Here is a 20,627-nt window from a genome sequence, read left to right on the forward strand (position 1 = left end):
AAACTTTGACCGCTTTGGGCCACCCCTTAGCGAAGTCCGATTGAGCTGAAATTTTGCATGGGGACTTTTTTTGAGGAGACGAAACTTTTGAGCACTACCCGTTTTTGAAATTCGATGGTAAAATTTTTCCCATACATTCCATTGGCACCCTAATACACACACAGACATCACCTTATTCGTCGAGCTGAGTTGGTTGGTATATGTGACTCGATCCTCCGAGCCTCCTATTATAAAGTCATTTTTGGAGTGAACATATAGCCTTTCCAGTACACTTGGTGTACGAGAAAGGCAAAAAAGTAACAGCAATTTCATTTATTTTATGATTTTTTAAATAAATTAGTCTAAGTTTAATATGCTTCCCATTAGTTTTACAATTTATTGCCGGTTATTTTATTACTTCCTGTCAAAACATATTCATATTGAAGTAAATTAGAAGGAATTCAAATAAACTATGGTTACCATCTCAAATTTTGAAACGATGTTGAAATTTTCGATAATTTGGTATTATATCAGAAAAATAACCTAAACGCTATAATTTTCCTCCGTGTTAACAATTTTAGGTTGTGTCAAAAGTTTTCGAAAGCTAATTATATAATTCATGAACGCTCAAAATTTCATTGCATTTGGTTCATTGAATCCGGAGATATAACAGTTCAAAGTTGGCTATCGGATAATTATAACTTTTTCTAGAATCTTTCTAACATCATGTAGAATTGCCCGATCTTTTCAAAAATTTGACCATTGATACACAACTAGTTGATCAACTTGCAGTAAATATTTTAGAATTTTCGATGCATTTTTTAAAAAGTTATAGGTATTTCCATTTTTTAAAAAGTGAAAATTTTGCCTGTCCCGATCATTTTGTCTATCCCCTGTAAAAGAGAGAAGAGAAAAAGAAAAATGGAAAATAAAGAATGCGAAATAGAGAAGATTAAAAATAGATGATAAGATAAGGTAGAGTGAGAAAAATAGATAAAGATATAAGATAAGAGAAGAATACAGTAGATGAGAGATAGAAATAGAAGGAGTGAAGATAGAAAATAGAACAGAAAAAGAGACATAGATGTTACACGAACATGATATAAAAAAGCACTGCAGACTTGTGGTTGACAAACATTAACATCTGATCCATTGGACGATAAGAGATTGCCCAAAAAATCTATACTTGTTTTGTTACATTTTATTATTCAACTACACTCGAGTACCAATCTCTGAGAACCCTGTTTCCGTTGTTGCATATCCTCACACACAGTTTGCTGTGCAGCATCGTCACCCCATTCCAGTCATCTTCCTCGGGTTTGTTGGTTGTTGGTTGGACAGCAACACTTGTTATGCTGCAGGAGTTTCGTTCCAAATTGTGGGACAGCAGAAAGTGCCTGTTGGTTGGTGAACGAGAAGCGTAGAAAAATGGAAATATTTATTACTTGGCACTGACTGGTTGTTGACGACAACGACGACGATGCAGGCGATAAAGACGACGACAAAGTTGTGACAACGACGACGACGGTGGGGACTCATTTGGCTGGTTTCGGGTTTGTTACCTTCCTAGGTACACATAGAGCGGAGAGTAAACATCCATGATGCAATGCAAAGTGGGAGCAGATGAAAGTGGAGCAAAAATAATTGACCCAATTTTCGTGTTTCCAGCAGGGGGGGGTTAGGGGTTGGCAATATCGGTGACCACTGATGGTCCGTTTGGTGCCGGTGGGTGGCACTTTGTGGTGGTGATGATTTTAAAACACATTATTCACTGTGTTCAATGTGTGGTTTTAAGTAATAGTGTTCTGTAGTAGAAGACAGAAAATAAAAGATAAAAATAGAAAACAGAAAATTTAAAATAGAAGACAGAACATTGAAAATAGAAGATACAAGACAGAAACTAAAAAAACGGGAGAAACGAGAAAACAAAAAAAAAAGATGAATAAAAAAGCAGAAGTCAGAGAATAGAAAACTGAACGAAAATAAATAGAACATATGAGATACAATATAGAAGGTAGCAAACAAAAACAGAAAAAAGAAAACAGAAGATCCAAGATAGGAAAAAGAAACTAATAGGTAGAAGATTCGAAAAAAGTTAAGGTTTGCCTTTTGAGGTATTATCAACAATGCAAATTAAAGCCCAACAATCGTCTAGTAACCGTATTTTCAGTTGTAATTTGCCCCAATAAATAATTTTCCCAGACGCTCGTCATCTATCCAAAGCAGGTGAACTCATCATCAACTCCTCCAATAAAAGTTCACCATGGTTTGCACTCCTTCCCACCTGCCAACAAAAACTTCGCGCCGACAGTGGCGATATAACTCTGGACGATAGCATAACTCAATCCTTCTTGGCATTTATCGAAATTAATTACGATCCCAACTTTGTTGTTTGTTGCTTTGCTTTTCCTGCGCTGCTGCACCAAATAATGATTGACGGCGATCTCTGACTTTTATTTGTTGTATGAAAAGAAAGCGTGCTCGGCTCAGACAGAAAGTTCTCGTGACTTGACTATGGTGGGTTTTCTATGAAAGACCAAAGTCTGCTCCAATCCAGGAGGGGGTGAAAACTGTCCAGATTTGTTTTCATTCGTTGGCTTTTTCTCTGTAGAGGTGATAGATATAGCCCAACCAAACGCCATATTTCTTTATAGGGACCCTGTTACTTGCACCCATAAAATACATATAATGTACCAACTAAATTAATGACGTATCAATGTACATTTTGTCCATGACTCAGTCGTGAAACGAACTGATTTTTGTTACTACTAGTTGAATTATTGTTTTATTAGTTGCACATTCTGTTGTTCAATTGCTACAAATCCCTTTTGACTCGGTTTTGCTTTCCGCTGTGGGTGGATGTCTGGACTGAGCTGTGACTGACTGACTGACTGACTGACTGACAGCTGCCCCGCGTGGAAGAGTATGGGCGCCACACCGCGCCTGTACGTGATTAAGGATTAGTATTTTCCAGGAAAATGACACGACAGGTCGCAACACACAGCCGACTGGACTGGACTGGTGTGGGCCGGGATTCCGGATTCATTGGAAAGCAATTTTTCGCAGGAACAAATAAGCAAACTCATCATGGAGGACTTTCTTCATCGGAATCTTCTTCGAACTACTGATGTTGATATACTTTTGTTTGTTGACCTTGACCATCAGATTGATTGTAATACCAAGTGATTTTTCCTTTTCTTGCCATCTTCACGAACGATGATGATTGATTCGTAGATTGTCTGAGCCAAATCATAAAGTAATAGTATTTTTCCCAAATCTTTAGGATCGCTTTTGACTTTAACGAAATGAGAGTGTAGAAGAAAACACGTATCAATTGAAAGCTTTGATATTGTACAGCTCTGGTTACGAAATCCCCGTCACTTTCTCGATTTCTTTTATTCTTGTCCTCTAAAGACACATAAATCCTCAATCGAAAAGCCATTCAATGAGCCATCACACGTATTGGATGTCAATACACACACGCATTTGATGCGAACGTGCCATTAATACTTCTCACCCACTTGGCGCTGTCATCGAAAATCTGGGAACAGCAGCCCTTCCTTATCCGCATGGCTTTTCTTCCACTACAAAAGGAAACGGAAGAAAGCAGTATGGTTTATATTGAGGCATCAGATTCAACTCGGTTATGAGTTTTTCTCGGAGGGATCAAGTTCTAGTGATTGTATATCTTTTGATATCATCTTGCTATAAAGAAGACACAGTTCAGGCACAAATACTGACAGGGGGTGGAGATGTGTGAACATCTAAAATGAATGCAGTGCATAAATACATGTAAGCACAGAGGTAGTCGCTTCTAACTAAGTATAAAATTGTATGCAGGCTCTTGGTCAAATTAGGTTCCTGTTTTCAACATTGCTGGTAGAAACTATGACCATATGTAAAACATTATGAGATTCTGTGTTGGTGATGTACGAAGCCATTTCATCATGTTCAATAAAATAACAAAAAATAAACAAAAACGTACGTGTTTCAAAGAGATTTGTTGTTTTAAAGAAGCATGGCTGCATCACATTTTGTTACTTCACTTCATTTTAATCTCTGCAATGATTTTATATGAGATTCCTAGAGAAATCCACTGAGGAATCACTGGTAAACATTCTGGAGGAATGTATAGAGTCATTCCTAGTAGAATCCCTGCATGAATTCCAGGGGAATTTCTAACAAGAACTTCTGGATGAATCTTCGCAAGAATTCCGGAAAAATCATAAGAGAAATTCCTGAAGCTAGACCAAAATATATTCATGCAGGAGTAAATCCTGGAGGAATTCCAATAGGAACCCCCGGGTATTCAATAGAAGAAGTCCTATAAGGGAATCTAAAGAGGAATTCCTGGATAAATTGTTTGAATAATTCCTGGAAAAATACCTAAAATTTAAATCCCTAAAGTAGGGATCCCTGGAGAAATCCCTGGTTGAATCCATAGCAGAGCTTCTGGACAAATTCTACAAAAAATCCTGAAGTCTTACTTACAGGAATTCCTGAAAGAGTCACTAAGAAAATCCCTAGATAAATCCACGAAGCAATTCTAGAAGGTATTATGGAAGAAAACCCTCTGAATACATCCCAAGAGGATTTCCTGTAGAAATCCTTGAAAAAAGGGATGAAGGGATACCAGCAAAAATTTCTGGAAGTAACCTAGCTGGAGTTCCTGAATCAAAATTTCTGGAGGTATCCCAGGAGGAATATCTGGAAACAATCTCAGGAAAATATCTAGAGGGATTCTTATAGAAACCACTGGATTAATTCCTGGAGGTATTCCCGCAATAATTCTTAGGGGAACACTAGTAGAAATTTCTGGAAGAATCGTGACAAAAAAATCTGGAGGATACCAGCAGGAATTCATGAATAATTTTTAAGAAGAATGCCTGAATCCAGCCACTTTCTGGCTATTAGTTATTGAAAAAAATCCCTACATAAATGTATAAATGCATCCCTGATGAGTTCCTGTAGAAATTCCTGGGAAAAGTCCAGCAGAAATAGCAGCAACAATGTCACAGTAAGAATGCCTGCAGGTATTCTTATTGAAATCCCCAGAAGAGGTCCAGGAGGTAGTCCCGTTGGAATTCCTGGAGAAGCGCATTAGAAGTTGCTGGAAGAATAAAAAAATCGGTTTCTAACGAAAATTCTAGGAGACATACGCAGCAGAAATGTGTTAGTTTGCAAAAATGTTTGACCGTTTTTAAAAGTTAAACGAGATTTGTTTGTTAAGTAATTTACGTATGACGCCAAAAGACATCAACTGAATAAAAAATTATTATAAAATGGCAATGCTGAATGAAACACACTTTTAATCTCTCTTGTTGGCAAAATCAGGTGTAGACATAATTAGGGGTTGACAAAATCGGTTCACCACTGTATTCTAAATGTGTATTTTGTATGAGAAACTATTGGACACCGTGTATAACACCTTCCAAGAAATCCACTAACGCCTAATACAGCCCGAACGTGGCATATTGGTGGCCAATTTGGCAAGAATATTTCCAGTAAGAAAAAATGCTAGACCTAACGGGAATTGAACCAGTCATTTTTAGCATGGTCTTAGTTTTGTAATCCTGAAATTACTCGAATCTGTAAGTGATGATGGCAATTTTGATAAAAAAAAAAAATAGGTGGAATCGATGTAACCCTCCTAGGGAATCGTGCCACTTGGGCGGTGGCTTCTATATTCGTCTGTTTTCCGATATAACTCAGTCAAATTTGAACCAATTGACACAACTTTTGGAATGTGGTGAGATAGGTATACACTGAAGTTTTTTTTTACGCGTTTTTTTTTACGCGGTTTTTTTTACGCGGTCCGTCCTAAAAAAACCGCGTTATTTCAAGACCCGTCGTAAAAAAAACCGCATTATATCAAAAACCGTCGTAAAAAAAATCCGCGATTTTTCAAAAACACGCATAAAATAGTCAGCACCACATCTAACGTGACTTGACTTTTTTTACGACGTTTTTTGAAATAACGCGGTTTTTTTTTACGACGGGTCTTGAAATAACGCGGTTTTTTTACGACGGGTCTTGAAATAACGCGGTTTTTTTTACGACGGGTCTTGAAATAACGCGGTTTTTTTACGCGGTTTTTTTTTACGCGGGACCATTACCGTCGTAAAAAAAACTTCAGTGTATGGGAGGAATTTTGAAAGATATTTCGGGTGGAATTTTGGGAAAAGTTCACATAAGGGGGGGCTGTTCTTAATCCATATCCGCCCAGCGTCCTATTTATATGGTAGCACTTTTGAGGTAAGTATCTTGAGAATTACACAATATTTCAACAGACTGTCTTCGAAGAAGTTGTTCAGAACATCCATACTAATTGTACATGGTGAACATTTAACTTCAGAATTGGCTTCTCTTATGATTCCTAACCGTTTTTTATCGTGTAATTTCTCCTGAGTATCCTGTAATGCTATAGGGTTCTCCTGGAATTCCTTTCGATATTTTAATCAGGATTCTTCATGGGATCCCACCTTGTATTCTTCTTAGGATTCCTCCAGGAATTCCGGGTGGGCTCTGGCATTTCGTTAGGTGTTTCTTCCGGGATTTTCCGGAATCCTCCCAGGGATTCCACCCAAGATTCCTTCATAGACTTATAACGGAATTCCCTTAGAGAATTTCTCCAGTGGAATTCATTCTAGATTCTTTCAGAGATTTCTTCCGGGATTCCTTCAATGATTTCTTATATTTTTTTTTTGGATTTCTTAAGAATTCTTTTCCTGAATTTCCGTCAAAGATTCATCCATCTTCCGAGATTTCTTCATTGATTTCTCCCGAGATAGTTTTATGGATTTCTTTCGATTTTTTCCAATACTCCTCCAGCGATGACAATTAATTTATTGCCCTTTTCCGGCTGTACCAGTCGGCCAGTATGAATGTCTGTAGATGTAGATGTTCTATAGAAACTATTTTTTGGCAAAGTACGTTTAATTAGCAAGTTGAGAGATAAATTTGTGAAAAAATTACCACTTGTTTTGGTAGGATTCGAACCCACGACTCCGTGTCGCTAGTCCGCCGCTTTAACCAACTAAGCCACAGAACAAGTCGCGATTCTGCGGAATAGAAAGTCAAACCGGATTCGAAGCCGCCCTAACCAGGTCCGTATTTCACAACTTTATCTCTCCTACGTTTCCGTAGGAATTTCTTCCTGGATTGTGAGATTCTGTCATGGATTATTCCCGAAATTGCATTAGGGATTCCTTCAGGATTCCTCCTGGGTTTTCTCCAGGGATTCTTTAAGATATTTCTCTCGAGCTTCCTAATTGGATTTCTCCCGTGATTTCCTTATTATTTTCCTATTTCTTTTAGAGATTCCTCTAGTAATTCATTCAGGCATTGTTTCCGGGATTTCTTATGGGTTTTGTTCCGGAATTCCTTCGTTTATCCCGGGATTTTTTCTGGCATTCCTTCAGGTAATCCTTTTGAAATTTATTGGGATTCCTCCTTCAGAAATTTCTTCTGTAAGTCCTATATTGATTCTTCCCGGCTTTTCCTTCATGAACTTATCCCAGTATCGCTCTTTAGAGTCCTCCCTGCATGCTTTCTTAGGATTTCTTCTGATACTATACTTAAGACCTTTGTGAATAAACTTTCATTTTTTTTCTCTTTTGGATTAATGCTTTCACCTTAAAAAATCTCAAATGAATTGTTTCGTTATGCTTGAAAATTTTCTATAAAAGAATCCTGTAGTAATATCGACAGAAATTACTAAAGAAAATTCTCGATAGAGTTTATCTGACAAAACCACCCAAGTAACAATTTTAATTTTATTTAAGTTTTTTAGCGATTCAAAAATCCTAAACATAAAACCATTGATGCCGACTTGAAAATGCTCTCGAGTTCTTGTATGCCTCAATAAGCCCACGTTCTGGCTAGTTGGCCCAGTCTTATTAGGGTCTACAGGACTTCGTATGCAAACCGGCTTAGGATTTCGGGGTGTATCATAGTTTTATCAATCTTTTAAATAAAACCATCTTCTGACTTGTCAAATAATTGTTTTGATTATTTTTCACTCTCAATGTTCGATCGTCAGAATAAATAATGCTTGGTTGTTTATCCAGTCATCAATTGGAAAGATGCAGATATGAAATTCAGATTTGTTTTCCTATTTAATACGTGTCAGGAGACATGCCACGGAAAATTTGTGGTGAATGTGACTGTGATAATGACAAACTAAGTTTTTTTTTTTTTTTTTTTATCTGTATTAACGAGATTTTTAGCCCTAGGCTAGTTCATCTCGGGACCCACGCTTTACTTCCCTTCCGAAGGAAGAACTCACATTTTGCGAGTTTTGTCGGGAGTGGGATTCGATCCCAGGTCCTCGGCGTGATAGTCAACTGTTCTAACCATCACACCAGGTCCGCTCCACACACAACAAACTAAGTGCGCCACAAAAACTATGCAGAATTTGGAAGCTAAATGCATTTTATTTACTCGGTGGAATTGGGTGCAAAAAAGGTTTTTTCAACACAGAGGAGTTGAAAAGACATTATGTAATTTTTCTGACAAAATAACATGACGGAAACGTGTTGCATGGTTTAATTTCATCTTAAGCTGTACGTGAAATCATAAAATTGAGTAATATTTTTCTGTATTTACATAAATTATCCCGGCTAGGCGACATATTTTTCTGATAAAACGCTGTTTTCCTGATGATTCCTCCAATAGGGCTAACCGTCCTGAGGTAGTCATAACTGAGCTCATGATAGAACTAGCGCTTTTACCACAGCATTTTTTTGGTTTATGTTACGGCCACGAAATCTTTTGTTGGTTTTATGCATTGCCTCACAGTTTTGTGTATTTGTTTACAAAAAAAATCTCTCCAACAACAACCGCAAATGCAAGTTTTATTGAAATGGTATATAATAAGTGATAAAACCAATTCATGTCTACTTGCAAGTCTTTAACTGAAGATGTTTATAGCAGAAGTTATATGATAGTTTTATGGAACGCCAAAGGTTCAAAGTAAAAAACTACCACATAAAACTAATTTAGAACAACTAGCTTTTTGACATGCTCGTATAAAACCAGGATAAAACATGAATAAACCTTCAAGGCATGCTGATTGTTACTTGGGTATAAGAATTGAATTAAATTGTCATGTGAAGCATTTCTGAACTATTGGAATCTGTTATAAAATTGGATGAAACTCCACAAAATATTTCTCTGGAGAAATTCTGCAACAATTTCTCCAAGATAATTATGCGCATAACTCCCAAATTGTGCACGCTTGCTGTAGTGCATAACAAGCGCGCTCGGCATTGGAGCAGAGGGGACAAATGCGCTGTAGTTACGCATTATGGATATGGTACGATTGATTCTACAAGTTTCTTAAACATAAAAAATAAAAACATTCAAATTTGTTTCTGAGATTTTTTTTACAAATATTTTTTAGGAATCCATCGCTGGAGTAATCCATCTATCAGAAGCCACTAGAAAGGTTCCAGTAAGAATAGATTTAACAATAGAATTTTCACAGTGGTCCAACACATGGTTCTGGAGGCATTTCTAGTAGAAATCCTTAGATCATTTTAGGAAAATCTGTCGAGGCACCATGAAGGAAATTACATGTAAATCCGTGTGAGAATCATAGCGAAAAAAATGAAGAAAACCCCTGACGAATCTTTAAAGAAATTCAAGGACAAAAAACTGGAAACATTCTTAAAAAGTTCTTGAAAAAATTCTAAAAAAAAATAATTGAACCAGCGAGAGTAAATCTTTAAAAAAATGCAACATTGTCTTTCAGGAACCTTCACAGAGTTGCTGTATGGATTTTTTAGTAGTATGTATAACTGCGGAGGAAGGTATTTCTGTTTTTCACAGGCATCTCTTCCTCTTGGCATTTCTTCAGTATTTTCTAAGGGGGCTGTCCATAAACTACGTAAACTAATTTTTAGGCATTTCAGAGCCATCCTCGCCCCATCCACCGTTATAGACTTTGTCCATACAAAATTATCGACATTAGTATAAAGCGTAGACTTTGACCAGACCACTCCCTGCTCCTTAGAGTCTATATAGTTCACGGATGGGCCTCAAAGTATTCTACTTAGAATACTTATCTAAAGTTTTTTTTTTCTAGAATGGCTCACTGAGATTCTTCAGACATTAAAAAAATCGCGAATTTAAGTTCTAAGAACTACCCCCCCAATATCCTACTAGACTTCATGCTCATTATCTTAAGAATTGTTCGAAAAGGTTTGTATCAGGCATTGTATTTAAAAACTTCAGAAATTTTTAAGAGTTTTTAGGGATATCTCCATGAATAAATTTTAGTAGTTTTTTTTTTATTCTCCAACGTTTTCTTTGCTAGCTATTTTTTCAATCTTTCAATGTCAAGCACCCTTACTTCATGCACTATTGTAGAGTGTTCAAATTTAATTTTCAATATATACGTAATATAGAAAAATCAAACTTACGCGGATTTGGCGCAAATTCATTTTCACGATCGCGCGGATTTGGCGCGGATTCAAATTTTGCTCGCGCGGATTTGGCGCGGATTTTTTTTTTCATGCTTCTTGTAACAACCCTGAAATTAGAAAAGAACAAATCTCTGGGTATTATAGGGGTGATCCATCAAGTACGTCACGATTATAGCAGGGAAGGGGGTTTGCAAAAGTGTAACAAGCAATATATTTAGTACAGAACAGGCGGAGGGGGTTCGAAAATTCTCAATTTTTGGCGTTACGCCTGTATTAGCAAACAAAATTAAATTGTTTACTTATACAGTACAATTATTAGGATCTACCTATCAATCCAAGAGGGGATGATCACTAAGCACAAGTAGTCAATGAATATTACTGCAGCACAGTTAGAAAGAACATCTATTGAAAAGAAGAATGCAAAATTTCTCATTGAAAAATTAGTCCCTACGGAGTCAATAATTATTTCAGTAACTGTTGCGCACGCAACGAACCTCCTACATTAAAAATACCTATCTTCATTTATGTTCACCCAGACTGAAGAGGTTTCATATATACACTAGCATAGGTACACTTCTGATCGCAAACCTTTTTGACAACGTCATGCAGAATGTTTGTCAAAAGCCATAGTGAAATAGCAAGACGCACATGCTAGGTGAGAAAAAGTTTGTGAAATATTATTTTACAAGGTTCCTGAATTTGTTATTTTCCTATTTACTAGCTTAAAAATAGTTTAGCGTTGATCCTAAATTGAATTCGACCGGAGTTAGACAAATTAATATACTACGACAGGTACATTTGCAATCATATATTGACAATTTGTGAACTTAATGAACTACTATTACAGTCAATAGCACGACATCCCACGTTGTGGACATACATCTATTCTAATTACGTTAATACACGGAAATACTAAACGTAAGTACGAGATATAAGACAATTATATTAAAAATATCGCTAAAGATGTATTCCAAGCTAATATTAATGCAATTTATGCAGGAAATTTGAAAAATTAGTCCCTACGGAGTCAATAATTATTTCAGTAACAAAAGTTAAAAGAACAGCCTATAAATTTAAGAAGGAAAAATTCCTGAACAAAAAATCAGACTAAATTGCCATTAAATAAATACTACATAACCAAAAATTTAAAGATCAGCCTATAAACAATAGAAGGAAAAATTTCCTATACACATTTTTGTGGCTGAAATGCATATGATTTCTATAACAGCACTACAATGTTGCTCTCAATGAGCGGCAACAAAGACTTCTAAAAACCCGATTTAATCCACCTATGGTGAACAGAACCCTTCTTACACTTATTAAAATTATTGTTGTATTATTTGTATTTATTTTGTGTAATTGACCAAAAGTTCTAGAAAATATTATGGATTTGGCATCTAGTGGATTGGTTTCCAAAATAGCATCATGGACCATGGACTAAACTACCAGAAATGCCAGACACCTCCTAGAATCTTGTATGGAATGTTTAAAAAATAGGTTACACATTTTGGAATATTGTATCTTTTGTTAACTGCCAAAAGATCTTGAATCGATTAACAAATGGGTAAGAAAATCAGCGAGATACACTTTGTCTAATATCTCTTAATCAGTCGATTAAATTAACTCCGAAGTACTTGGTATTCATGGTCATGGTGTAAAAAGGACAAAAATGATATATCTACTAAGTTAATCAGTTTTGGCATTAGCTAGTTATTTTGGCTGTCCGGTTCTTGCATTTTTCCCATAATATATAAATTCCAAGCTTTCCTTTAACATAATGTTAGTTTTCATAAAAATCCTGTGTATTTGTAATTTGTTATTTATAATTGTGTTGTAAACAATAACCTGCTAGTATACACTTTGTATAAGGTCATCATTATTTATTGAAAAATAATTTCCCATAGACTGGTCAAAAACTAATGCAAGATAACAAGTGATTATAATAATAAAAACCCGATTTAATCCACCTATGGTGCACAGAACCCTTCTTACACTTATTGAAATTATTGTTGTATTATTTGTATTTAACATATTTGTTTTGTGGAATTGACCAAAAGTTCTAGAAAATATTGTGGATTTGGCATCTAGTGGATTGGTTTCCAAAATAGCATCATGGACTAAACTACCAGAAATGCCAGACACTTCCTAGAGTCTTGTATGGAATGTTTAAAAAATAGCTTACATATTCTGGAATTTTGTATCTTTTATTAACTGCTAAAAGATCTTGAATCGATTAACAAATGGGTAAGAAAATCAGCGAGATACACTTTGTCTAAATCAGTCAGTTAAATTAGCTCCGAAGTACTTGGTATTCATGGTTATGGTGTAAAAACGACAAAAATGATATATCTACTAAGTTAATCAGTTTTGGCATTAGCTAGTTATTTTGGCTGTCTGGTTCTTCAAAGCTTTCATTTAACATATTGTTAGTTTCCATAAAATTCCTGTGTATTTGTAATTTGTTATTTATAATTTTGTTGAAAACAATAACCTGCTAGTATACACTTTGTATGAGGTCAGCACCATTTATTGAAAAATAATTTCCCATAGACTGGTCAAAAACAAATGCACGATAACAAGTGAATATAATAAAAAAAAGAACTTATTGAAATACTCTTCGTAAGATATCTCAGTAATCAAATGTCGAATCGAAATAAAATTTCAGGGCCTCATACAAGCATATTGTAGCTTTCATTTGGTGCTTAGAGAACCCAAATCGGTTGACAGGCGGCTGAGATATTTATTATGGTACCCTTACCCTTGGTCAAACATCTCTCAAAAAGTTAACCTGTATTACTCCCAAGTACTCTTTGAAAGATATCTCGGTAACCAAATGTCCAATCCTAATGGAATTGTATAGGGTTCTACTAGAATGTTGTAGCTTTTATTTGGTGCCAGGATAACCGAAATTGGTTGACAGACGGCTAAGATATTTATTATGATACTTTTGGTCAAAAATCTCAAAAGGTTTAGTTGTATAAATCCTAAGTACTCTTCGAAAGATATCTCTGTAACCAAATGTCCAATCGAAATAAAATTTCTGGGCGATCTACAAGGATGCTGTAGCTTTCATTTGGTGCCAAGAGAACCCAAATCGATTGACAAACGGTCGAAATATTTATTATGATACACTTGGTCAAAAATCTTAAAAAGTTTAGAAGTATGACTCATAAGTACTCTTCGAGAGATATCTCGGTAACCAAACGTCCAATCGAAAAAAAATTCAATAGCGTTCTACTAGGATGTAGTAGCTTTCATTTGCTTCCAAGAGAACTCAAATCGGTTGACAGATGGCTGAGAAATGTGCGTGACTTTTTTTGTAACGCACATACACACACACACACACATACACACATACACACATACACACACACACACATACAGACATTTGCTCAGTTCGTCGAGCTGAGTTCATTGGTACATGAGACTCGGCCCTCCGAGCCTCGGATCGAAAGTCGGTTTTTCGAGCGATATTTATACCCTTCTTATAGGTGTAAGAAGGGTAAAAAGAATTTATTGAAATATTCTTCGTAAGATATCTCAGTAATCAAAGGTCCAATCGAAATAAAATTTCAGGGCCTTATACAAGGATATTGTAGCTTTCATTTGGTGCTTAGAGAACCCATATCGGTTGACAGATGGCTGAGATATTTATTATGGTACCCTTGGTCCAAAATCTTTCAAAAAGTTAACCTGTATTACTCCCAAGTACTCTTTGAAAGATATCTCGGTAATCAAATGTCCAATCCTAATGAAATTGTATAGGGTTCTACTAGAATGTCGTAGCTTTCATTTGGCGCCAGGGTAACCGAAATCGGTTGACAGACGGCTAAGATATTTATTATTATACAATTGGTCAAAAATCTCAAAAAGTTTAGTTGTATAAATCCTAAGTACTCTTCGAAAGATATCTCTGTAACCAAATGTCCAATCGAAATTAAATTTCTGGGTGATCTACTAGGATGCTGTAGCTTTCATTTGGAGCCAAGAGAACTTAAATCGATTGACAAACGGCCGAAATATTTATTATGATACACTTGGTGAAAAATCTTAAAAAGTTTAGAAGTATGACTCATAAGTACTCTTCGAGAGATATCTCGGTAACCAAACGTCCAATCGAAAAAAAATTCAATAGCGTTCTACTAGGATATAGTAGCTTTCATTTGCTTCCAAGAGAACTCAAATCGGTTGACAGACGGCTGAGAAACGTGCGTGACTTTTTTTTGTAACGCACATACACACACACACACATACACACATACACACATACACACACACACACACACATACAGACATTTGCTCAGTTCGTCGAGCTGAGTTCATTGGTATATGAGACTCGGCCCTCCGGGCCTCGGATCAAAAGTCGGTTTTTCGAGCGATATTTATACCCTTCTTATGGGTGTAAGAAGGGTAAAAAAAATTATCTTACAAGCGAGACATACCAGCTGGTAAATGTCCCATTCGACATTTTGTCCCATTCGGCCTTTTGTCTCTTCGACCTTCTGTCCCAAAGCCCCATTTCTGTAGCGAGCCGTAATGTTGAATAATTGAAAGGTGGTGGAAACAGTACCATAATGGAATTGCACCTTTCAACGGTTTTAAGTTTATCAAAATACCTTGCTTCGTATTTCGACATCTTCTTTTCACTTGCCGAACATGACATATTATCATAAAATCTCAATCATTAATTAGAGTAAATCAGTTATTCTTGACAGTTTAGCTTAACCATCCCATCTTCAACGCTCTAGCTATTGAAGTCAATGGAACGGAAAATCGAATCATAATCAACACAACCATACAAGTAATTAACCTTCCCGCGGGCGGATATCATTAATCACTGGCGCCTACTGAAACGAAGCAAGAAACAAATCAACCATCAAATCGTATTCGCTACCTCCTGAGTGCTGCAAATTAATCATTACCACCAAAGTACTACAGAGGCGCCAATCAATATCGCGAAAAAACGGAAGCTCCCTACCAAACGATTTGCAACTAAGTATAGATCCGAACGAATGTAATCGATTGGAAAGGAACGAACGACACACGGGTATTGGCTTCGAAAGTGAAAGTAAACGATTCGCGGCCGCATTGATCCTCAAACAATTTACACTCGACCGGCATTCAAGAGCCTCAAGGTGCATCTACCACCGCACCACCGGTTTAGAGAGACCACCTAACTCTCGAGTCGTTAGCCGGTGAAGCACACACCATTCTCCACGATGAAGTGAGATTCCTAGCGTTCCGTGCACTAACCTACTCCAATTTTTTTGCCTTTCCAATAATCACACTCACTCACATGTTTGACATACCGATTGCTGAGTAACTACTTGAGCGAATGGCACGAGTGCTTCCTACTACTCCTCCCGAAACAGATGACACACAATCCATCGATTACGTTTTTTCTTTTGCTCAGATCGAAAAGCAGGTGTCGATCGGCATCCATCGACGAAATCGTACGTGCTCTACCGCGGTAAAACCGTGCTACACCTGCCTCATACCTACATCTCCCCAAATCGATTTGCAAGAAGCGTGCGATTAGGTGGCGTTGTTGTCGGAAACTAGTCACGCTTATCGACTCTACGACTATGTAAGGTACCTGGACGCCCGCCTGCCCGTCCGACACGACACGGAATGTGTACCTAGTAGTAGCGTTTGAGAAGTTGAGATTAGATTACGTCGCTTTTTTTGTTTTGCTTCTTTCTGCAATGCAATACGACAACGTTGGCTGTGTTATGTAACAGTTGGTGACGTGACTGGGAAATTAATCTTCTGCTGGGTGGCATTTCCATTCGGGACAGGAGACAGCTATAGCTGCAGCACTACTGACTGGCACACTTTGAAATGGGATAGTAGTTGGAACCGGAGCATCGTCGTAGAGATGGAGGTACGTGAAGAAGTGGCGGTGCTTTACCTTCCCGTTTTGGCGCCATCTATTTGTCATACTCAAATAAAACTTTGTGCTAGCAAATTTCGATGATCATTAGGTTCTGTTCTGTTTTCTTTATTGGTTAATCATATTCGTTAATCATAAAATGCATTGATCAGTCAAGTTTAATAATCGATTTCTAATTTATAGAATAGCAGCCATTAGAAGTTTAGATGATAGTTTCAGAAAAGCCCCCAAAAAACTGTTCTGAAATGCTTTTCCAATCCCTGAAAGCTTCAGAATTTTCCTGAAACGATCCTGAATCATCCTGGAACGCCCTTGAAAATCTCTTATATCCTTTTAAAACCTCTCTGAAACACCTCTGACACTCTCTGAAACCTCCCTGGAGCCACCATGGAACTCCTTGAAGCACCTCTGAAGCCGCCAAAACCTTATGCAATCCTCCTATATGCCCTAAAATTTCTTGAAACTTCCCTGAAAGACCCTCACTCAGGAAAATCGACTCATACTCAATGGCAAATATCCATGTGCCAAATAACACCTGAAATATGTGCAACTAATACCCGCCAATACAGGCAAATTATCACATCGTGAGCATGGGCACCCTTTTGAATTTCCATGGTACTCACTGGAACCCCTCGAAAGTCCACTGATTCCCATAAAACGCACATGCAACCCACTAAAACCCCTTGATTCCTTCTAAAACCTCTTGAATCTATTGAATCCTCCCTGGAGCCACCATGAAATAACTTGAAACGACACTGTAATCCCTAAAACCTTTTTCAAACACAACTGAAACCACTTGATACTCCTCTCAAACCGTATTGAAACCCATGAGTCCGCTCCTTGAAAACCTTGAAAATGAAAAGACACAGAATTGATTAATTGGGATCGATGGAATTGCGAAAAAAAATCGTGTTCTGGTTCTGGAACCTTCGATTTCGCTAGACTAGCGCTTCTGACCAACTAAGCTAAGAACAAATAACGTTTTTGCGGAATTGAAAGCAAAACTGACTCCGAGCGCACACCATGAACACTCCTTTTTCACAATTCCATTTCTCTTTCAGGTTAGATGCCTACCTCTCAAACTTCTGCTGCACTTGATCCAGTCATTCCCGCAATAATTCTGGTGATTCTTGTAAATAAACTAGAATTTCTTCCTGCATTTTCTAGAAAATCCTGTCCACAATTTCCCAGAGATTGTTTGTTTTTGAAACGTTAGATATTATGTTTAGGAAAACATTCCTGTTGAAACATTGGGAGAAAAAGTGGTTCTGAGAAAATTCTTGTAGGACTTTGTAATTGGAACCATTATATGAGAAATCCCAAAAATCGACATTTGAAATACACAAATGGAATTATTTCACGAATATTTAAGGAAATATTTGAAATCAGCTTCTAGCGGACCATAAATGAGTCTACGTAGTTTATGGACAGCGCCAAGTGAAAACCTTGGAAAACAATTCTGGAGGACCTCTGCAAAGATTTCTGGAGAAACTTCCAGCGTAATTCCAGAAGGAAACCGTAAAAAAAAATCAAATTGGCTTCCTGAAGCAAATGTTGAAGGCAGAAAGAAAACCACGAAGACTCCTGAATTGTTGCAAAACTTGTGATGTAGCGGTTCCCACAGCGATTCCCATGGGGATTTCTTCAATAATTCTTACATCGGAACGTTCTGCATGAACAAACTCGTGTATTTCCCGACAATTCCTTTAGGGATTCCTTCAATAGTGGATCTTTCAGAGTATTTTACACCTATTTATTCAAGAGGTACTATGTACATTCATATCTAGGCCTTCGTTCAAGAATACCCGACCAGAACGGAATAACATAACTATAACATGTTGAGTTATTTTGTTACAATGATAAGACGATGCCCACCAATGCGTGAGTAAACATATGTTGGCAACTTCCATTATAACGTAGAACTCTACCAATCGTTGCTAAATCGGTTTGGAAATGACAACCTAACTTCCCGGTGAACATTAGATTCATATATTTGGCAACCCAACCGTTATATAAGCAGGAATGTTATCCGAGCAGGAATGAATAACTGCCACATAACTGGAGCATACCAAAGTCAGGTATCATACCAAGACAAGGTATTGGTTTGTTATCCAGGTATTGAAAATAACTTGTTTTGGTATTTTGTAGGTATTGATGAAATACCTCAACGAGTTATTGGTTTGGTGTTGAGGACTGCTTGAGGTATTATTTGATTATGGAAAAATCGCTATTTGTATGGAAAAATCGCCGATTATTATTTAGGTATTACCATACCTGATGTCATTATTCACGCGTTATGCACAGAATACACACCAGTTATTATTTTAGGTATTTTACTCCTTATGCAGGGCTACTTAATACCTCATTCAGGTTGTAGGTATCCGGTTTTCCATAGCTGAGTTAGTTATTCTTCAGCTATTTTCTCCTGCTCGGGATCACCTTCTTTTTGTTATCTGTATACCAAAACAAAACAATAGAGGAAATTATCTAAATCCAGGGTGGCCACCCAGTCGGGAATTTCGGGAAAACCGGGAAAAGCTCGGGAATTTGAAATTACCGGGAAAAAGTCGGGAAAACCTCGGGAATTGTTGATAGCCACCGGGAATTTCTAACTCGGACAACTTTTAAAATTTATACAGTCTCCAGGAGCAAAAGTACGAGATTCTTAGGGATATGCAATCAAAAACTGTTGAACTAAATAAGATAATAGGTGAACTGGCGTAAAAACCATTCTTGGACATTTACAACATCTTGTCTTCGAGTAATGACAATTAAAGTGAATCATAGTGATGTTACCTAACATCACATTTTGAACAATTTCAAAGATATTCTAGAGAACTTTCTGATGGAAAGACTGGTTGAGACAAATATCAATATATATAGATTCATATGACACTTCTGAATTTCAGGATGTACATGTTCCTGAAAGCATCAAGCATCGTATTAAATTTTATAAAACAAAAAAAATATAACTTGATTCTAAAAAAAATCCTGGTACAATCTCTTAGAGAGTACTTGTGCCTTTGAGCGAAAAGTCCTTGAGGAATTCGGGTAGGATCGATGCTGATAAAGTTTTTGATTAATTTCTTGAATGAATTGCTCCAAGAAATTATTGATGTAATGTCAGAGGAAATTCAAATAAAAAAATTTGAAAATCTAGATGAGTAACTCTCCTGAAAACATTCTTACAATTTAAAAATAACGAGTGAAAAACATTTGGAAGAATATATGAAGGGATTTTTAGTATCTGGTGGCATTCATAAAAACACGCCTAGTGTAGATCATAAAAGTATTTCTAATATTTTGTTTAAAAAATTCTGTCGTTTTTCATGAAGTTGTTTGTTGTATTCTTTTGTTGAACTGGTGAAAAAAAGTTCGACGAAAACCGGAGTGAATTGTCGGTAAAATCCATTTTTGGTGAAGCTTTAGCATAAATTCCCGGTGAAACTTCTGGTCCAGGAAATTCTAGAGAATTAAGAGAATTCATAGTTTCTAGTTAAACTTCCAATTGAAATTCTTGCGGAAGTTCCAATGAGTATTTAAAAGCATTTGGAGCAATATAGTTGTATGATTTATGGAAGAATTCCCGAATATTTGATCTGCCTCTAAATTTTGATGTTAGTTCTCAAAAACAAGTCTTTCAGGAATTCCTGGATAAATTACTGACATATCTAGAAATGTGAGACTTTCATATTACAATCGCTGATGAAATAACTCAATGCTAGACGATTATCAGACAAAATCTAAGAATTCTTTAACCTCTTAAATTTCTCCTAAAATTTACGATTTCAGCCTAAAAAACCTGCCTGACTTTCTGCAGTAGCCATTTACGCTACCATGAAGTACACTGATTTCACCATAAGATTTTCCTAAAAATTGTTTCCAATATTCTTTCACCAGTAATCTTTCCAGATATTCCGCCAGAAGTTCATCTAAAATGTTTTTCTGGATATTCTGTTTCCCAAAAGTACTTACCATGAATTTTTGGAAGAGACTTTGAATATTACTAAGAAATCCACCTAATATGAGATTCGTACAACAAATCCTACAATCATAGTGTTTTCTCTAGGAATTTCGACCCGCTATGATTATCCTCTTTATTTTTGTTTTCTTAAATAACTGCATAATTAGTACTAGATGTCATCTATAAATTTTACGAATTTTTAATGAAGATGTCGTAACTTCAATGCCCATCATTGTATACGAGACAATCAGATCAAACAACACATGACTTAGCTAAATATTTAGTAAATTAGTTATAAACTTATTTTCAGGGTCATATGAACACTATATTAAATCCAAGGATTTGAAAATATTGAATATTATTT

General features: G+C 36.6%; 1 protein-coding gene and 1 long non-coding RNA gene across 3 annotated transcripts in view; both read left to right on the forward strand.

The window, feature by feature from the left end:
- LOC109418407 (serine/threonine-protein phosphatase PP1-beta catalytic subunit) overlaps positions 1–20,627 on the forward strand; it is a 278,303-nt gene that overhangs the window by 244,109 nt on the left and 13,567 nt on the right. The gene's annotated exons all lie outside the window — the stretch shown is intronic.
- On the forward strand, positions 10,884–11,406 carry LOC109430510 (uncharacterized). Its single transcript, XR_003899192.2, has 3 exons — positions 10,884–11,061; positions 11,128–11,198; positions 11,254–11,406. It is a non-coding gene; the product is annotated as an uncharacterized LOC109430510 (long non-coding RNA).

This window comes from Aedes albopictus, chromosome 3 (genome assembly GCF_035046485.1).
Source record: "Aedes albopictus strain Foshan chromosome 3, AalbF5, whole genome shotgun sequence".
Taxonomy (NCBI): Eukaryota; Metazoa; Arthropoda; class Insecta; order Diptera; family Culicidae; genus Aedes; species Aedes albopictus.